Source organism: Macaca nemestrina, chromosome 4, assembly GCF_043159975.1.
Source record: "Macaca nemestrina isolate mMacNem1 chromosome 4, mMacNem.hap1, whole genome shotgun sequence".
Taxonomy (NCBI): domain Eukaryota; kingdom Metazoa; phylum Chordata; class Mammalia; order Primates; family Cercopithecidae; genus Macaca; species Macaca nemestrina.
This window is the reverse complement of record NC_092128.1, coordinates 66,669,900-66,685,304: the sequence shown is the minus strand read 5'-3', so window position 1 is coordinate 66,685,304 and position 15,405 is coordinate 66,669,900. Positions and strand designations below refer to the sequence as shown.

Here is a 15,405-nt window from a genome sequence, read left to right as displayed (position 1 = left end):
TTCTATGAGCTGTAGACTATGGTACCATTATGTAACATGTGTAGTATCAATCAATACAGTACCATAAATATTACCAGTAACTATAGTTTTTCTTTATAATTATTAATACCTCTCTTTATGTTTTATCTTAAAGCATAAAGATTATATAATACCCTATTCATTCAGAAAACCCTTTTAAGATGACAGGTGAGCAACCCTATCTAAGAATCTGTGTGTGAGGTGGGACCTTAAACAATTACACCAGAGAAGACAAATTACAAGCTCTTGAAAGCAATGTGAAACCTTATGAAATATGAAATGGTTTTTAAAGGTTTCTTTCAATAAGCTTCTCATCTTTATCCTCGAAAGCCAACCAGAGCTTTAAAAAAAAAAAATACAAGATTTGAGGTTCGAGGGGATGTTTCAGCAAAAATTAGGGATTAAAATTCTAATTTTTTCAGCATTCTAATTAGATCCTCTTTGCATTTTCAGTGAAAAAGGTACAGACCCTGCTGGAGAAACATTAAGCTATTGGATTTCATGTTTCATGTTGCTATTTCTGAATCAATTTTTTAAAGGCTGGCTTGTTAGTAATACCTACTGCAAAAGATGGGGGAAAGAAATGTAAAAAAGTTAAAAAAAAAAAAAAAAAAAGGTTAAAATCATCCATAAACTTTCCAAACAGTTTTTCATACTCTTTGGTGTAGTTCCTTCCAATCTCATCTCCTGGTGTATTGTGTGTCTGTGATTATAGTGTATTCTGCAATTTTCTATCCTGCTTTTTTAGAATTTGCTCAGACTGAAGTGTGTGAAGGAAACCAAGGTAGGCATCTAACGAAAGTTATTACTTAAAACTTACACTGTACCAGGCGTGGTGGCTCACCTTTGTAATTCCAGCATTTTGGGAGTAGGATCACTTAAGCTCAGGAGCTTGAGACCAGCCTGAGATAATGAGATCTAGTCTCCAGAAAAAAAAAATTAGCTAGGTGTGGTGGTGTATGCCTATAATCTCAGCTACTCTGGAGGCTGAGGTGGGAGGATGGCTGCAGCCCAGGAGATCAAGGCTGCAGTCTGGGTGACAGAGCAAGAACCTGTCTCAAAAATAAAAAAGCAAAAAATAGAGCTTGTGCTGCAATAAAAAGTGTGACATTATTTAACAGTTATCCTATTACTGGACGTTTATGTTGTTCCCAATTTTTAATTTCCTTAAACCATACTGAAAAACATATTTTTACATTCCATTTCCTTGAATATTAGTAAATAAAAATTGTTAAAGGATATGACAAAATTTAGAACTCTTCAATCATACTGCAATATATTTTCCCAAAAGTTGCACAAATTTATATCCCAACCATTGAAATGTAAACTCTACTCTTGGTAATCTTGCCAATAGTTATTTCAGGACCCAAGTTAATCCACAACATTGGGAAAAGAACAGGAATCCTGGCTTCTTTTTTAAAGTTCTACAACTCAGGTTAGAGATTAGTGAATGATTTTATGCTACTTCGTAAATTAACAAGCTTATCTGTTCAATCAACAAATATATCCAAATATATTACCTCTACTATACGCAGGTACTGGGGATATAGTCGCTTTGTTTTTATGCTGTCATCTTTTTTTGTGGTTTTTGAGATGAAGTCTTGCTCTGTTGCCCAGGCTGTGTAGTGCTGGATCTTGGCTCACTGCAACCTCCGCCTCCCGGGTTCAAGCAATTCTCCTGCCTCAGCCTCCCGAGTAGCTGGGACTACAGGCGCGTGCCACCATGCCTGGCTAATTTTTTGGTATTTTTTAGTAGAGATGGGGTTTCACCATGTTGGCCAGGCTGATCTCGAACTCCTGACCTCAGGTGACCCACTTGCCTCGGCCTCCCAAAGTGTTGGGATTACAGGCGTGAGCCACTGCACCCAGTCCCGATATCTTTAATATGTTCTTGACTCACTTTTTTCCCCCTATAGCCTGAGCTATGTGGTCAGTACATTAATATTTAAGAAACTGACCTAGTTTCACTTTTAATGGGTAACACACACAGTTCAAAATTCAAAAGGTAGGTTATTTTTATTAATATTAGCATTAATACTAAGATTATATAAGGTATCTAAATGAAGATGTTAAACTGAAAGTTAAATATATAAAACTAGAGTTCAACATGCCAGGATTAGAACTATAAATCTTAGGGGCATACACATTGTTTTTAAAGATTTCTTAAAAGAGGTTAGAGAAGACAGCCTAGATTACAGTTCTAGAGCACTCTACTAAATCTGGGAAGTCAAACAAAGGAGAATAAGAAGGACTAGCTAGAGATGAGGAAGAAAACCTAAGACGTGTTAACTAAGAAGCACAAGAGGGTTTTTTCAATGAGCATTAAGTAGTCAACTATGTTGAAAACTGCTGAGAGTGTAAGATAACTGAGAAGTGACTATGTAATCTGGTAATATGGAGAACAACTGGTGCCTTTAACAAAAGTAGTTTTGGTGGGAGTAGTAGGGGCAGAAGTCTTACTGAAATAAGTACAGAATTAGAAGTAGGGAAGAAAAGACAAACTATAGGCCGGGCGTGGTGTCTCACGCCTGTAATCCCAGCACTCTGGGAGGCCAAGGCAGGCAGATCACCTGAGGTCAGGAGTTTGAGACCAGCCTGGCCAACATGGTGAAACCCTATCTCTATTAAAAATACAAAAATTAGCCGGGTGTGGTGGAAAGCGCCTGTAATCCTACCTACTTGGGAGGCTGAGGCAAGAGAATCGCTTGAACCCAGGAGGTGGAGGTTGCAGTGAGTCAAGATTACACCATTGTACTCCAGCCTGGAGCAAGGCTTCGTCAAATTAAAAAAAAAAAGAGAAAAGAAATGACAACCTACAGATACTTTTTTCACGAAGTTTAGCTTTCAAATTAGAACAAAAGGACCAAGTGCAGTCAAGATAGTTGTTACACAGAATACAACTGTATTCTGATGTTGGACTGAGAAATATTGGTGAATAAATCAAATTGTGATAGTGGGGTACAAAGTTTAGTAATTTAGTGCCTGTCTTCTAATTGATTATACATAAACCTATGGTTAATAACTTCTGGAATCCCTCCCCATTTGGTTTGTCAAGAAAATAGGAAAATCGCCAACTCTGCTATCACCTTTTTGGTCCTTTTTGGAGCAAAATAAAGACAGTCATGTACCACAGAACATTTTGGTCAACAGAGTGCATATACGGTAAGTCTGTAAGATGACACCACCATATTTTTACCGTACCTTTTCCATATTTAGATATGTTTAGATACACAAATACTTGCCATTGTTAAAATTGTAGTATATTCAGTACAGTAACATACAGGTTTGTGTATTTTCTATGATGCTCACACGAAATCACCCAAACTGCATTTCTCAGAACTCTGTCATTAAGCAACACATGACTGCACATCATCAGCTCTTTTCAATTTTCCTTCTTTGTAATGGGTTATACCATATGTACTATTTTTACACTAAAACGAGAAGATATGGAATAAAAATAAACACAATTTTAACAGCTATTTTAACTGAAGTGGCATTTTCGCATGTTTTCATCGTTTGCTGAGTATCTTTAAATAGCACGATACCTTAGTAAATTAAAGGAAAAAATACCTGAGGGTAGCAGCAAATCTAAATGCAGTTAGGAAAACCATGGAAGATCTGCTTGAGATTTCAAGAATTTTGAATACATATGAAAATTTTGTCTATTGGTATACAGCTTTATGACCAAGGAATTCAGCTTTGTCATCAGTTATTAGAAAGCTGTGCAAGGAATTGGTTTTATCCATAGCTTTATCAGTGGAGAGCCGCTTACAGAAAGAACCATCAGACGTGTTTATATAAATTTTTTTTAACAGCCCTAATGCTTTGGCATTGCTGTTTATTTATGCACTCCTTATTTATAGCTTTGATAGCTTTAATTTTCTAGTTTATCATGTCCCTATCTGAAAAATGTAGTTGTATGCCTTGACATTTCCATTAAAAACTTGAATTTTGAATTATTTAACTATGGAATTTGTTACACTAGGCTGAAAGTTGACAGGATTTCAGCTACCATCTGTAAATTTTCATTTAGATTATGTATCTCATAGTCTTGTTTTTTAAAAGAACAGGGGAAACATTTCTTGTAATCTGCTGTTTAACAAGTTTTTTAAAGTTTGTCAGGCAGTTAACAGTGAGCCAGATCATTTTTGTATTGATTGAAAAACTTAGGCTTCAGTATTAATGACAGAGCTTAGCTTAGCATTACTTGTAGTTTGAATCATTTAACTCTAAGGAAAATATTGGTTAAGAATGTTTTCTAAGTTTTATCCCCTATAAATGAAGACCTAAAAAAATGTATAAAATGAAATACAGTGAATGTGCAAAATGCCAGTTGACTTTTATTACATAAAATTTAAATGTGTACTTAATAAATCTTGAGTGGTTACTTGATAAATCACTAGATAGGTGGTATGTTTCAACAGTTATTTAATGCTTTCTGAAGAAATAAGAATTTCTGGTCATTAAAAACTAGTATGTTCTGCATCAAGAATTATGGCTTTCTAAAATTATTTTAACTCAAGTTTCAACTCATTGATAACTCAAGAATTTTAGAAAACTTAGGATAGCATTCTGTTCCTGTAATGATCTCAATGAAGTTTTTTTGCAAGACTAAAATGTATTTGATTTGTTCCTTAAATTATAGATTTTGTTAGATGCCATTTAACTAATGGTACAGAATTCTCTCCTTAGCAGCATTTTGTTTTTCAGACAAGCTGAAGTGGTTTTAATAAGACTGAGTAATATTTAAATTACCTTTTAGACCTCTTTTAATCATTGAGTTTTTAAGCATGTGGCATCTTTAACAAGTACATTGGAAGGTTTATTATTGACAGAACAGGTTGGGATACAACAAGGACTTGGGATAAGTCATTTCATTAATAATCACTACAAATGCTGTGTGTTTTAATTTATAAAACCAGAGAGAACAGCTTCTGCCAAACTTCAAAATTTGTCTATACTTCTGGGTCATGAAAGTTGATAGTTTTATTTATGACTACTTAGATTGTTATTTATGCATTAAAGCAGGAAAATATATTGAGAATTATGTTTACAGTGAACTTCTTTAATGCATATTTCTTAAAACATAAACATACTTTTAATGCATACTTAGTATTTTAAAAACCAAACAAAACAATTACACAATTGCAGGTTTGTACATACTGTCAATGACAAAAATAAAACCATTGTGGTGCCTTAAAAAAAAAACCACACAACCTTAACTGTGGTACAAAACTCTTATCATGAAGTCATTGTGTCTTCATTATAATACAATCTTATAGCTTCCAAATGAAAAAGATGACCCTATTTAACACACTATAACCTGGAAGGACAAAAAAGGATAAGCATAAAGATATAACTCTTGGATCTGTTATTTAACACAGAATTCAATTAAAGAAATGAGTCATTCATGCTATTCTTCCTTTCAGTATTGATGTAAAGTTCCTATCCAATGGGTTATCTTAGACTGGTATTTCCATCAATTGAGTCTACCTATCACCCTGATTTTCCTGGGTATTTAAGTGTTGAATATCTTCTAAAAACCAGAATCAAGGAATAAAGTCACCTTTCTTCCCAGTTTGGGTGGCTAATTCTGTAAACAGATGTATACTCATTTCCAAGTACAGTACTGACACAAGTATGGAAGAATTTAGATGCTATTAGTGTCAATCTTGAGAAGCATAGGAACCAACATTTGCTGACCATAGATGCTTGGAGCTGTGCTTCTAAAATGGAACATGGGATGAGACATGATATAAAATATTCCCTATTTTAATATACTCACTTTATACTGTGAAATCTTGCAAGCTACAGAACATACAGCACCACAATTTTATTAGGTGAGTTAAAGACTGAGAAACATTGGCTGAGAAACAGTCTCTGGCATAATTCATTTATAAGGCAATAAGGACAGTTTTCAGATGTTTTTTTCTCCTGACCCAATACAGTACAAGAAAAATCATCCATATTCTTTCTGTGTGATTTGCAAGTCTTCTACCCATGTATCAGCATGCCTATCTTTTATTGTTTTCACAATATTAAGATCGTACTGTCACATCTTTTTTGTACTTACTGTATCAGGAGCATTTTCCTGTATCATTACTACTCTACATTTTGAATGGGCACATAGATCTAAATTTATCTAATTCGTACCTATTACTGAACATTTGTTTTTGTGGCTATGTTATTATAAAACTCCAAATGGACTATCACCCTATCATTGAATAACTAATGTTTTAAAAAAATACTTAAAAGAGAATTTGCTTAGTAACGTCTAAGGAATTTGGAAGATATTTGCAGATAATTTTATTTTGAAATAATGAAAGTCTGCTAAGTAGAAAATCTTAGTGGAAGATAATAGGTAACAAATTCATACATCATGAACATGGGTACACAGAGGGCTGTCAAACAACAGGTAAGGTCATAGAATAAGCATAACATCTTCATTAAGTACAAACTTTATTCAAGACACGAACAGGAACACTACACACTTGAAGAAGAATGTTTTGGACTATGGTGTCAGGCCCCGTGGGATTTGTTCCTCTATACACTTTGTGGAAAACTTTGAGCAGCAGAGCCATAAATGAACATAAGGCATATTCAATTATGGTACCTAATTAACTTTTACTATGGCTTGGTTTTAAGACGGTAAAATATGACTATATATCATAAAAATGTCAATACAGCTGTTAGTGGAGTCTATTCTAGCACGCTTTAATGGCTTAAAATGTTTATTTCAATTATCAACTATTGAAAACAATGTCATTATTACTTGCGTAAGGAGGATTACTTGATAGCATGGATCATTTTAAGGTGCAGCATTTCATAACTGGTTTGACAATAAAACTATATTGCTTATTAAAATGTTATTTTTCACTTCATGTATGGTTCAGGAGCTTATAATGTGTTATTTGGTACACTTCAAAGATTTCATCTATTCAAAACTGAGTACTTTTATACAAGGCACCATCAGAAGCTCTTTAAATGGAAATATACAGTATCACCAGACACCTGTGATTTACAGTGAATTTTTTTTTTCAAGTTAATTTTTAAAGCACATTTACTCATCAGATACTAAAATATACACAGGCAGTAAAATAAACCTAATGAGCATTTCTGATACATAACACCTGATGGGAAGTGAATGAATCAGCTTTGACCACTGGTGATTGGAAAAATGACCTAACAGTGTACATAATCAAAATGACATTTAAATAAATGAAACGGTAGAAAATTAAATTGTTCATAATGAGTTCCCCAGTGTGCTTTTCCCTGACAACTCATTTCTAGTATTCAGTCATGGAATGGATTATCTTTCTACAAAATTGGGGCGGGGGAAGACATGATAACCACGTTCCTCCTTTTATTTAAACTTATCTACCTTTATAGAATCAGAGCAAACACAAAATCTATTTGTGATTTCTATTACAGGAATTTTCTTCACAAAATGAAAGCACCATCAAGATAAAGGGAGAAATGACACGAAAGCAAACAAATGCCACATACATTTGGTAACTATCTGTATTTTATCTTTACTATTTTGAAATTAATAAAAATCATTTAGTTTACCACTTTCTTGGGTCATCTTATCATTTGGAGACATAAAGGACCTGAAATTGCAAAGCATTTAAAAGTATATCAATTCCCAGGAAATCCTTTCATATATGAAAAATATGGTGGTAAGAAAAAAAATGGACTATTAAAATGAAAACTCCATTCTGGAAAAGCAAAATAACACCTCAGTGTTAAATATGCAGTCTCTACATATGATATTAAAAAAAGTAGAATGAACCCTCCCTAAACTTAGTTCCTTTCTAAGCTTTTGATGTCTTTGCAACAGACAGATGTGTGTTTAATACAAGTGATGCAAGACGTCAATACTTTCAAAAACACTTCTAAGCTCTCTCAATATTTTAACATCTATGTGCCAGGCAGTAAATCCTTAGGGAACACTTGTTTCACATTATCGCATTCATCCTCACAGGTGTTAATTTAAGCCAATGCACTTAATGAAGCATGGCAAAAGCAACTGTTTAAAATAATGAGATGTTGTTTTCAGGACATGTAAGTTTATTACACCATTAATAAAAACTAGAGTCTGTAGATGTTGGAGAGATAAATGAGGCTAATAGAAAGGTAAGATTTTTGCGGAGAAAGTAAAGGCAAGATTTTGTGATTTAAATACTAACCAATGATATCAAACTAACCTTATAAAATACATACACTATCTCCCCACCTTTAAAGCACCCCTGGGGTGTAATGAGATAACTAAAGCACTGAAAAACGAGATCTCTAAAAAAAGGACTAGAGGACAGCTACCTATTTTTGATATGATTCTCTACCAGTAAACATTTCCCAGCCATGCTGTTTTCGAAGCTCAAGTCATAACCCCCAAACTTTGATTTCTTCCCCTTAAAATACTTCTAAAACCTGAACACTCAAGAGAAAAATGTTTACATAAAATAATGTATTCATATAACTGCAAAGTATGAACTTAAAGTTCTAAGAAAGATGCAATGCCCAGTACTTACTGATTAAATGTTGATGAAGACAGGGCAATAGCATTTTGGCTCCACCATTAGCTCAACTGCAACCAATTAAAGAGATTCACGCAGAATATGCAGGTGCTAAATCAGTCCCAAAAAGCATATTTTGGGGTGAGCCTATCAACTAAAATAGTAAGAAAAAAAATTAGCTTGTTTGGTGGCATACAGAAGTATTGGGAGTTAAAATGAGATAAAAATCACCATAAATCATTAAATGTATTTTTCACACCTATAACATAATGGTTTTTTTCCAGAAACAATCAGGCTGGTTTTCGTGCTTTGTGTACGGAAGAGAAAAACTATTCTCACACCAAACTGGATTGTCTCAGCATGACAATTTTTGTAACGTTAAGGAAGGTAGTTTTAACCTTTTTTCTCTAAATCTTAACAATTTCTAAATCCTAACCAAATAAATCTTGTCTCTAGTACACCATAAGAGCAAAAAGATAAGATTTTGGTGTATCGCCATAGTCATTCTCTAAATGTTAAAGTGATGGTAAATTATTCAAATTATTAAAAGACAGTAATCCTCAGAAAGCTATTTGAAATATAAATTCAAAACTAGCTTAAAGAAATTTGAAGTAATGAAAAAATATGAAACCCTTAACTGAAAAAAACAGATTTTGTAATACTTTCAACATAGTAGAATAATATTTTCGTAATTGGACTGGAGCTTAAAAGCTACAAATAGTTTTCTCCCACGAATTAAAAATACAGGTATAACTTAAAATTTTCCAAATGGCATCACTTTAAGACACGTCATACTAAAAAATAATTCTACAGAATATGCATTTTTGTAGGACGTCCCAACAAGCAGCCTCGCCTGTCAGAAAGGAGGCACACGTACAAAAATCAAATCCATGTACATTAAAAAGAGGTACACAAAGATGAATCGAGTTGCGAAAATGGCAACTACACAAATTCAATGAGAAAGGGAGGAGTCCTGACTCATAGACCGAATATTTTATATAAAGACATATGCTCTATCATTCAACTGCACAGAATGGCACTTGGCCACTTCTCTCAAATCTGCTCTGGAGATTGTGGTAAAACATTCTATATACCTCCCTGAAGAAATTCTCAAAGCGAAGTCCATTTTAGAGAACAAAGTGGACTTAATTTTAGGAACTTTCTCGGAACTCGGCACAACAGAGTAATTACTACTTAAAAGACGCATTTTCCGTGCTCCACCAGGGCTCTGCACCCGCGCCCCAGCCCACATCCCTTCTTTAAAGAGACTCAAACTGACAGAGACGGTTCGGCCAGCTACCCGATTCTCTAAGTCTGGGCCGTGAATCGCCGAGCAAGGCTGAACCCCCGCAAAATTACAGAAGAATTTAAAGCGCAAACGAGGTAAAAGAACAACAAAAAAAGCAAAGGGGGGGAAGTTGGGTCGAGACCCGCCCCCACTCTCTCAACCCCACCCAAGCCTACCTCTCCTACGCTGAACCATAAAACAAAACCGAAAACGTAACAAAAATACAAATTTAAAAAAGAACATCACGAGAAAACAAGTAGGGCTTCTTTACTGTCTCCACTCCCTCTGGCCCAGTTCTCTACCCAACCTCCCTGCCCACCCCACCCCCCAGGGGTCCCGGCGCCATTTAGCTCCTCCGAAGCCGCCGCCATTTTCCGCCCCCGCCGGATCGCTGCTGTGCCTCGGCGGCCGCTCGCTTCCCTACTCTGCAGCCTGAGCCACGGGCGCCGCCCGGCCCTAAGAGGGAGGCCCTGGCCGGAACGTGCGGGGACGGCAGCTGCAACGTCAGGAAGGCCAGGCTCCGACCCCGCCCGCAGTGCCCCGGCGCCGACAGCTTGCGCCAGCCGGCGGGTGCTAGCGGGCAGCAAGGGGGCCGGACAGGCTCCACTGGGCGGAGCGGCCCTGACGGCGGTTGGGACCTGAAGGTTCCATCGCACTTACTTCCTGTTTTGGGTCCGGGCACTTTGGAAGAACCAGGATGGAGGCTCCAAAAAATACCAGGATGGAGGAAGCAGCCACGGGCGAGAGTGGCTGCAGCTGGAGTGAGCGAGCGCGACAAGCCACCGGAAACGGAGCTGCAGCCGCGCCCCGCCCCCAGCTCCCCGCACGCTGCCCCTCCCGCTCGTCTGTCCCGCGGGCGGCCCCGCGCGCTGTCTGCACGCGTCACTTCCGGCTGTGTCGGCGCGCGAAAAAAGTTCTTGGGTTGGAACGTTGATACTAGTCTGTGGCGGTGTTTGTCGACTGTTCTTCTCTGCTACGAAATCTCGGCACTGACTGTCCCATTGCTGATGCTATAAAAGAGGTCCTTCTGCTATGACGCAACTGTGGTTCCTCTGGTTCTGGGGACTTATGCCCCGCGTGCCGATTTTCATAGTTCCGTGTGGCTCCGAGCCGAGGGAGCCGCGGTGTGGAAAGGAGGGAACCGATGATCTCAGTGCTGAAGAAAACGGAGTGTGTGTCTTCATGCTTGATTTCCCTTGCCGCAGGGGCTTAAAATGAGATGTCTGGGCGTGAGAAGTCGTTCTTGATGAAATGTGTCCTCTGCGAGTGTGGTCTCGCTGTTAGACTAGGAAGATACTATTTTGCTGTGCCCAGTTCCTCTTGAAAGTACAGATGCTCCTTGGGTTGCGATTTCGTTTTAATACCCTTATAAACGAAAAGGATAAGCCTTTGGGTTCTGTAATGTGAGCCAGCATTCTTTGAGTACTTACATGTCAGGTAAATGTTTTACGTGTGTTAAACTCATTTAATGTTCATAAGTGCTAAGTGCATCGCTGCATTATTACAAATGAATCCCATTTTACACAGGAACCGAAGAGAAGTGAAGGAATGTGTCCAAGGGCTCCCAAGTTGGCGGTGGAATTAGAATTGAAGCCTCAGCTCCGGAGCCTGTGTACTGAACGACCCGGTTGCAGCTCACAAAATACACTTTGGCAGTACTTTCATAACGAAAACAAATGATTACAACTAATTTACAAATGCTTTACTTTACTGGAGGATCGACATGTTTGACTGATTTTCAAAAATAAATGTCAGAAGCAGCATTTTCTTGTGTTGATAACTTTATTACTAATTTGTGGCACTCTGCATTCTGTTGGAGTTAACCTGTATATCATTCCATTTTTTAATAAGTACATAATAATGTTTATGTAAGCAAAACTATGAGGCAGAATAGTATTGTGGTTTGGACTCGGCAGTCAGACCTGAGTGTGAATCTTGGCTCAATTTCTTAGTAGTGGATATGGCACTTCACCTCTTTTAGCTTCTTTTACTTTAGAAAAATGAGAGTAATAAGACCTACCCTCCAGACAACATATTTTGCATAGAACCTGACATGTATTAAGCATTAAAAATGGAAACTAATAAACCTTAAAGCCAGCAAAGCAATACAACTACTCAAAGAGCAGTTCTAATAAAGTAATAATTACATATGCAAAATTGTTGACATTAACACTGATTAGAAGGTGATTCCTAATGAGCCACATTTTTCATAAGACATAACCATATAGGATTCTTTTTGCTAAGGCATAAAATAGTGATATATAAATTATAGTCGAGCTGTCCATTCTCTTCTACTAAATTTTAGGTCAGCCTGCACCCTGCTAATTCCCCCCAAAAAGTCAAGTTCATCCTCATAACTAAATTCTCCCTTTCTGGTTGAGTTTGTTTTATAACAACCTTTTCCCAAGTCAGTTGGTATTTATTTAGGGATGACAAGTGTATTTTAATATTAATACATAATTTTTAAAAAAAGTAACATCTCTATCCCTTTAACTTGAATAATCAATGTAAAGACTATCCATAACACAACTTGGTTCCTAGAGCAATTTTCTGCAGTTCTACTTCTATGTTATCCGTACCTCATTACCTAGTCAATGTGTACCTAGGGAATGGATGAGGTTTTAGATATTATCCAAGGATTTACCTATTTAGGAATTAAATGTTTTGTAGAAAAATCATTAGAAATATTTCTATCCTAAATAATTATGAAAGTATTTATAGCATAGCTATGGTATTTACTGCATTTGCTAGTTAAAATTGACTTTGTTGAACTCCAGATGTTTATAACACTTTCATGAACCTCATGAGTTATTGAATGATGATGAAATTGCCTTTTATGACAGGTTGATATATTAATATAAAGTATTTCAAATACTGAGAAGCAGGTTCTGTTGGTTCATGATCCTCTCATGCTAATTCAGAAAAAAAGATGTTTATAAGCTTTTGTTCAAAGTAAAAGAAAACTACAATTACTGAGTAATTTTCTTTCTACACAGTCTCTGAGTCCTGTTAATACAGCTGATGGGGATTGCTGTGCTAATGGAGGAATGAATAAACTGTCCAAGTTAAGCCCACGCAACAGGCTTTACCAGGTGGTCTCCTGTCTCAGATTCTTCTTGTAGGCTTCCCTCTGGACCTTAGGACACTCCATCTTACAATCCTTTTCCCGCCTTGCATTTTGCTTGTGTGTCTCATCTCTACGATTCTTTTAATACCTCAGCTAGGTGACCACCTCTCTATGTCCACTTCACTTTTTTCTTCTTTTGTGGTAAATCTTTGTTGAGAACTATTGATAGAATATTAGCCAAAAAAGTGTTTCCTTATCAAGGGAATGGAGAGCTAAGGCTTCCAATACTCCTAGCCAATAAGGATAAAAATTTTTGTTCTTTGTAATTTTGATGTGCAAAACAAAATAAACAGTTCAGATACTTCATTAAAACAGGATAATATCCAGACCCAGACTCAAAGACCTGTTCCTTTATAATCTAGCATGGAAGAGAGAGGGACAGTATATTAGTTAACTAAGCAATAATTGCCATGTTTTGTAAGTTCTGAGAAAGATACAACTTGGGTGCTCTGAAGTGAAATTTTATAGAGTTCAGAGCAGGCCTTTCTGAGAAGATACTTAAGCAGAAAGGTAAGAATAAACAAGCGTAGTAGGGGGTGCAAGGTGGGAAAGCATTTGTCCAGCTAGTGTATGAAAGCATATTTGCAGAAAGCAACTGGCTTGTAAAATGTTTATAAAATGGTGAAAGCACAGTACTGCCAGGTGATAGGCTGTCCCTTGCAAATGTTAGCTGAATTTCTCAAAAAACTTTATTGTGGTAAGAAGACAACATGACGTCTGCCCGCTTAATAAAATTTTAAGTGTACAAAACATTATTGACTATGGGTACAGTGTTGTACAGCAGATCTCTAGAGCTTATTCATCTTACTTGAAACTTTATGCCCACTGATTACTAACTCCCCATCCCCTCTCCCCAGCCCCTGGTAAACCACCATTCCACTCTGATTCTACAAATTCGACTATTTTAGATACTTAACGTAAGTGAAATTATTTAATATTTGTATTTCGTGACTGTTTTATTTCACTTAGCATAATGTCCTCAAGGTTCATCCATGTTGTTGCATATTGCAGAATTTTCTTTTTAAAAAATTTTTTAAATTTATGTTCTAGGGTACCTGTGCATGAGTTAATGGGTGCAGCACACCAACATTTTCTTCTTTGTTAAGACAATAGTATTCCTATTCCCCTAAGATTAGAGCTCAGTGCATGCCCAGACATAGCCATCTTCCCCCTTTGCCATGAGCTTTTATTTGCTAATATATGCCACAGTACCTTAACTTAGCAGACATTTAAATGTTTGTTGATATTAAAGATAATTGTCTTAAGCCAGAAGACCTGGAAGCTAGCCACTTCTATTCTTTGGCAAGAACAGCTGACTACCGGAGATCACACAGTATTTTTCCAGATAGTGTTGCTACTTGGACAATTCTCGACAAAAGCAAACACGTTAGCTATTTTTCAAGTGGAAAAAAGTTATTTTAACACATCACGTATTTGGTGTTACTCTAAACCTTATTGCTCTAGTCTTGTGCATCTAGGTGCAGTATTTTAAGAACAGAAGCATGTCACTTTAGCCAGCAGATGTCCCTATTGTTCAGCAGTTTTTTGTTTTTGTTTTTTGTTTTCTTTCCCAAGTAGTAACTTGAACAGTAAATAGAAATTTTGGGGCCTTCATTGTTAATGATATGCTGTGGTAGACCAAGGACAAGCCTCAACAGTAATAAAGCTAAAAGGATAAGGATTATGCTTTGAAATCAAAATATGAGAAAGCTCTCTAGAATTAAAAGACTTGTAGATTAATCCCCTTCCCTTCTATTCACTGTACATTTAATTCCTTTGCACAGAATATGCAGTGAAAGAGGAAGAAACAAGGAACCTCCGTAATGTTTATAACTTTCAGGAGTTTGCACATTTGTGATACACTCGCTCATTTCATTCAGCAGCTCTTCCTGAGCACCTGCTTTGGGCTGAGCACTATTTTAGGCACAGGAAATATGATGGAGAACAAGAGAGACAAGATCCCTGCTCTCAAGGAACATATATTCTAATGGAGGAGCTTACATTATAGTAGTATAGTGCATCTTTGTGCCAAACTTGTTTGGGTAAAGTACTCACTAAATTACTGGCAACTGCCTATAAAACTTGCTTATAATCAACAACTTAATGAAGGATGAAAACAAAATATGAATCAAATTGATAGCAGCAGAAGGCAGACAAATTCCTCCATGGATGGGACAGGTCCCAGTGAAACCTGACCTTCAAGCCAAAGACAGCCTGAAGCCTGAAAACCTGGCAGCCAGTTCCAAGTGTAATCCAGTACCCAGAGTGAGAACTTTCTCAATGCCTTACAATGAATCAAATAGTGCTTTTTCCAGGCCCACCCATGGTCCAATCAGCACACACTTCCTCCCACCCATGGGCCAGTTAACACACACTTCCTCCATTCTGAGCCCATCAAAACCCTAGACGCATCCACGAGTCAACACTACCTGCCTGCAGGTAGGAGCTACCCGCTT

The 15,405-nt window shown here is 37.0% G+C and overlaps 1 protein-coding gene across 8 annotated transcripts in view; it reads right to left on the bottom strand.

Annotated features, from left to right (window-relative positions):
• Positions 1-10,600, bottom strand: part of LOC105475437 (cyclin D binding myb like transcription factor 1) — a 43,955-nt gene extending 33,355 nt beyond the window's left edge. Inside the window, exons 1-2 of one of the 8 annotated variants that reach the window (XM_024790859.2) lie at positions 10,483-10,600; positions 8,550-8,688 (exon numbers count right to left, since the gene is read on the bottom strand). The gene's annotated coding sequence lies outside the window, so the exon portion shown is untranslated. Of the gene's footprint in view, positions 1-1,538; positions 1,825-3,260; positions 3,450-8,549; positions 10,143-10,246; positions 10,379-10,482 lie in introns of those variants that run through there. The other 7 variants (XM_071094764.1, XM_024790860.2, XM_071094765.1 and 4 more) reach the window with 7 other exon arrangements.
• Positions 10,601-15,405: the final 4,805 nt, after the last annotated feature.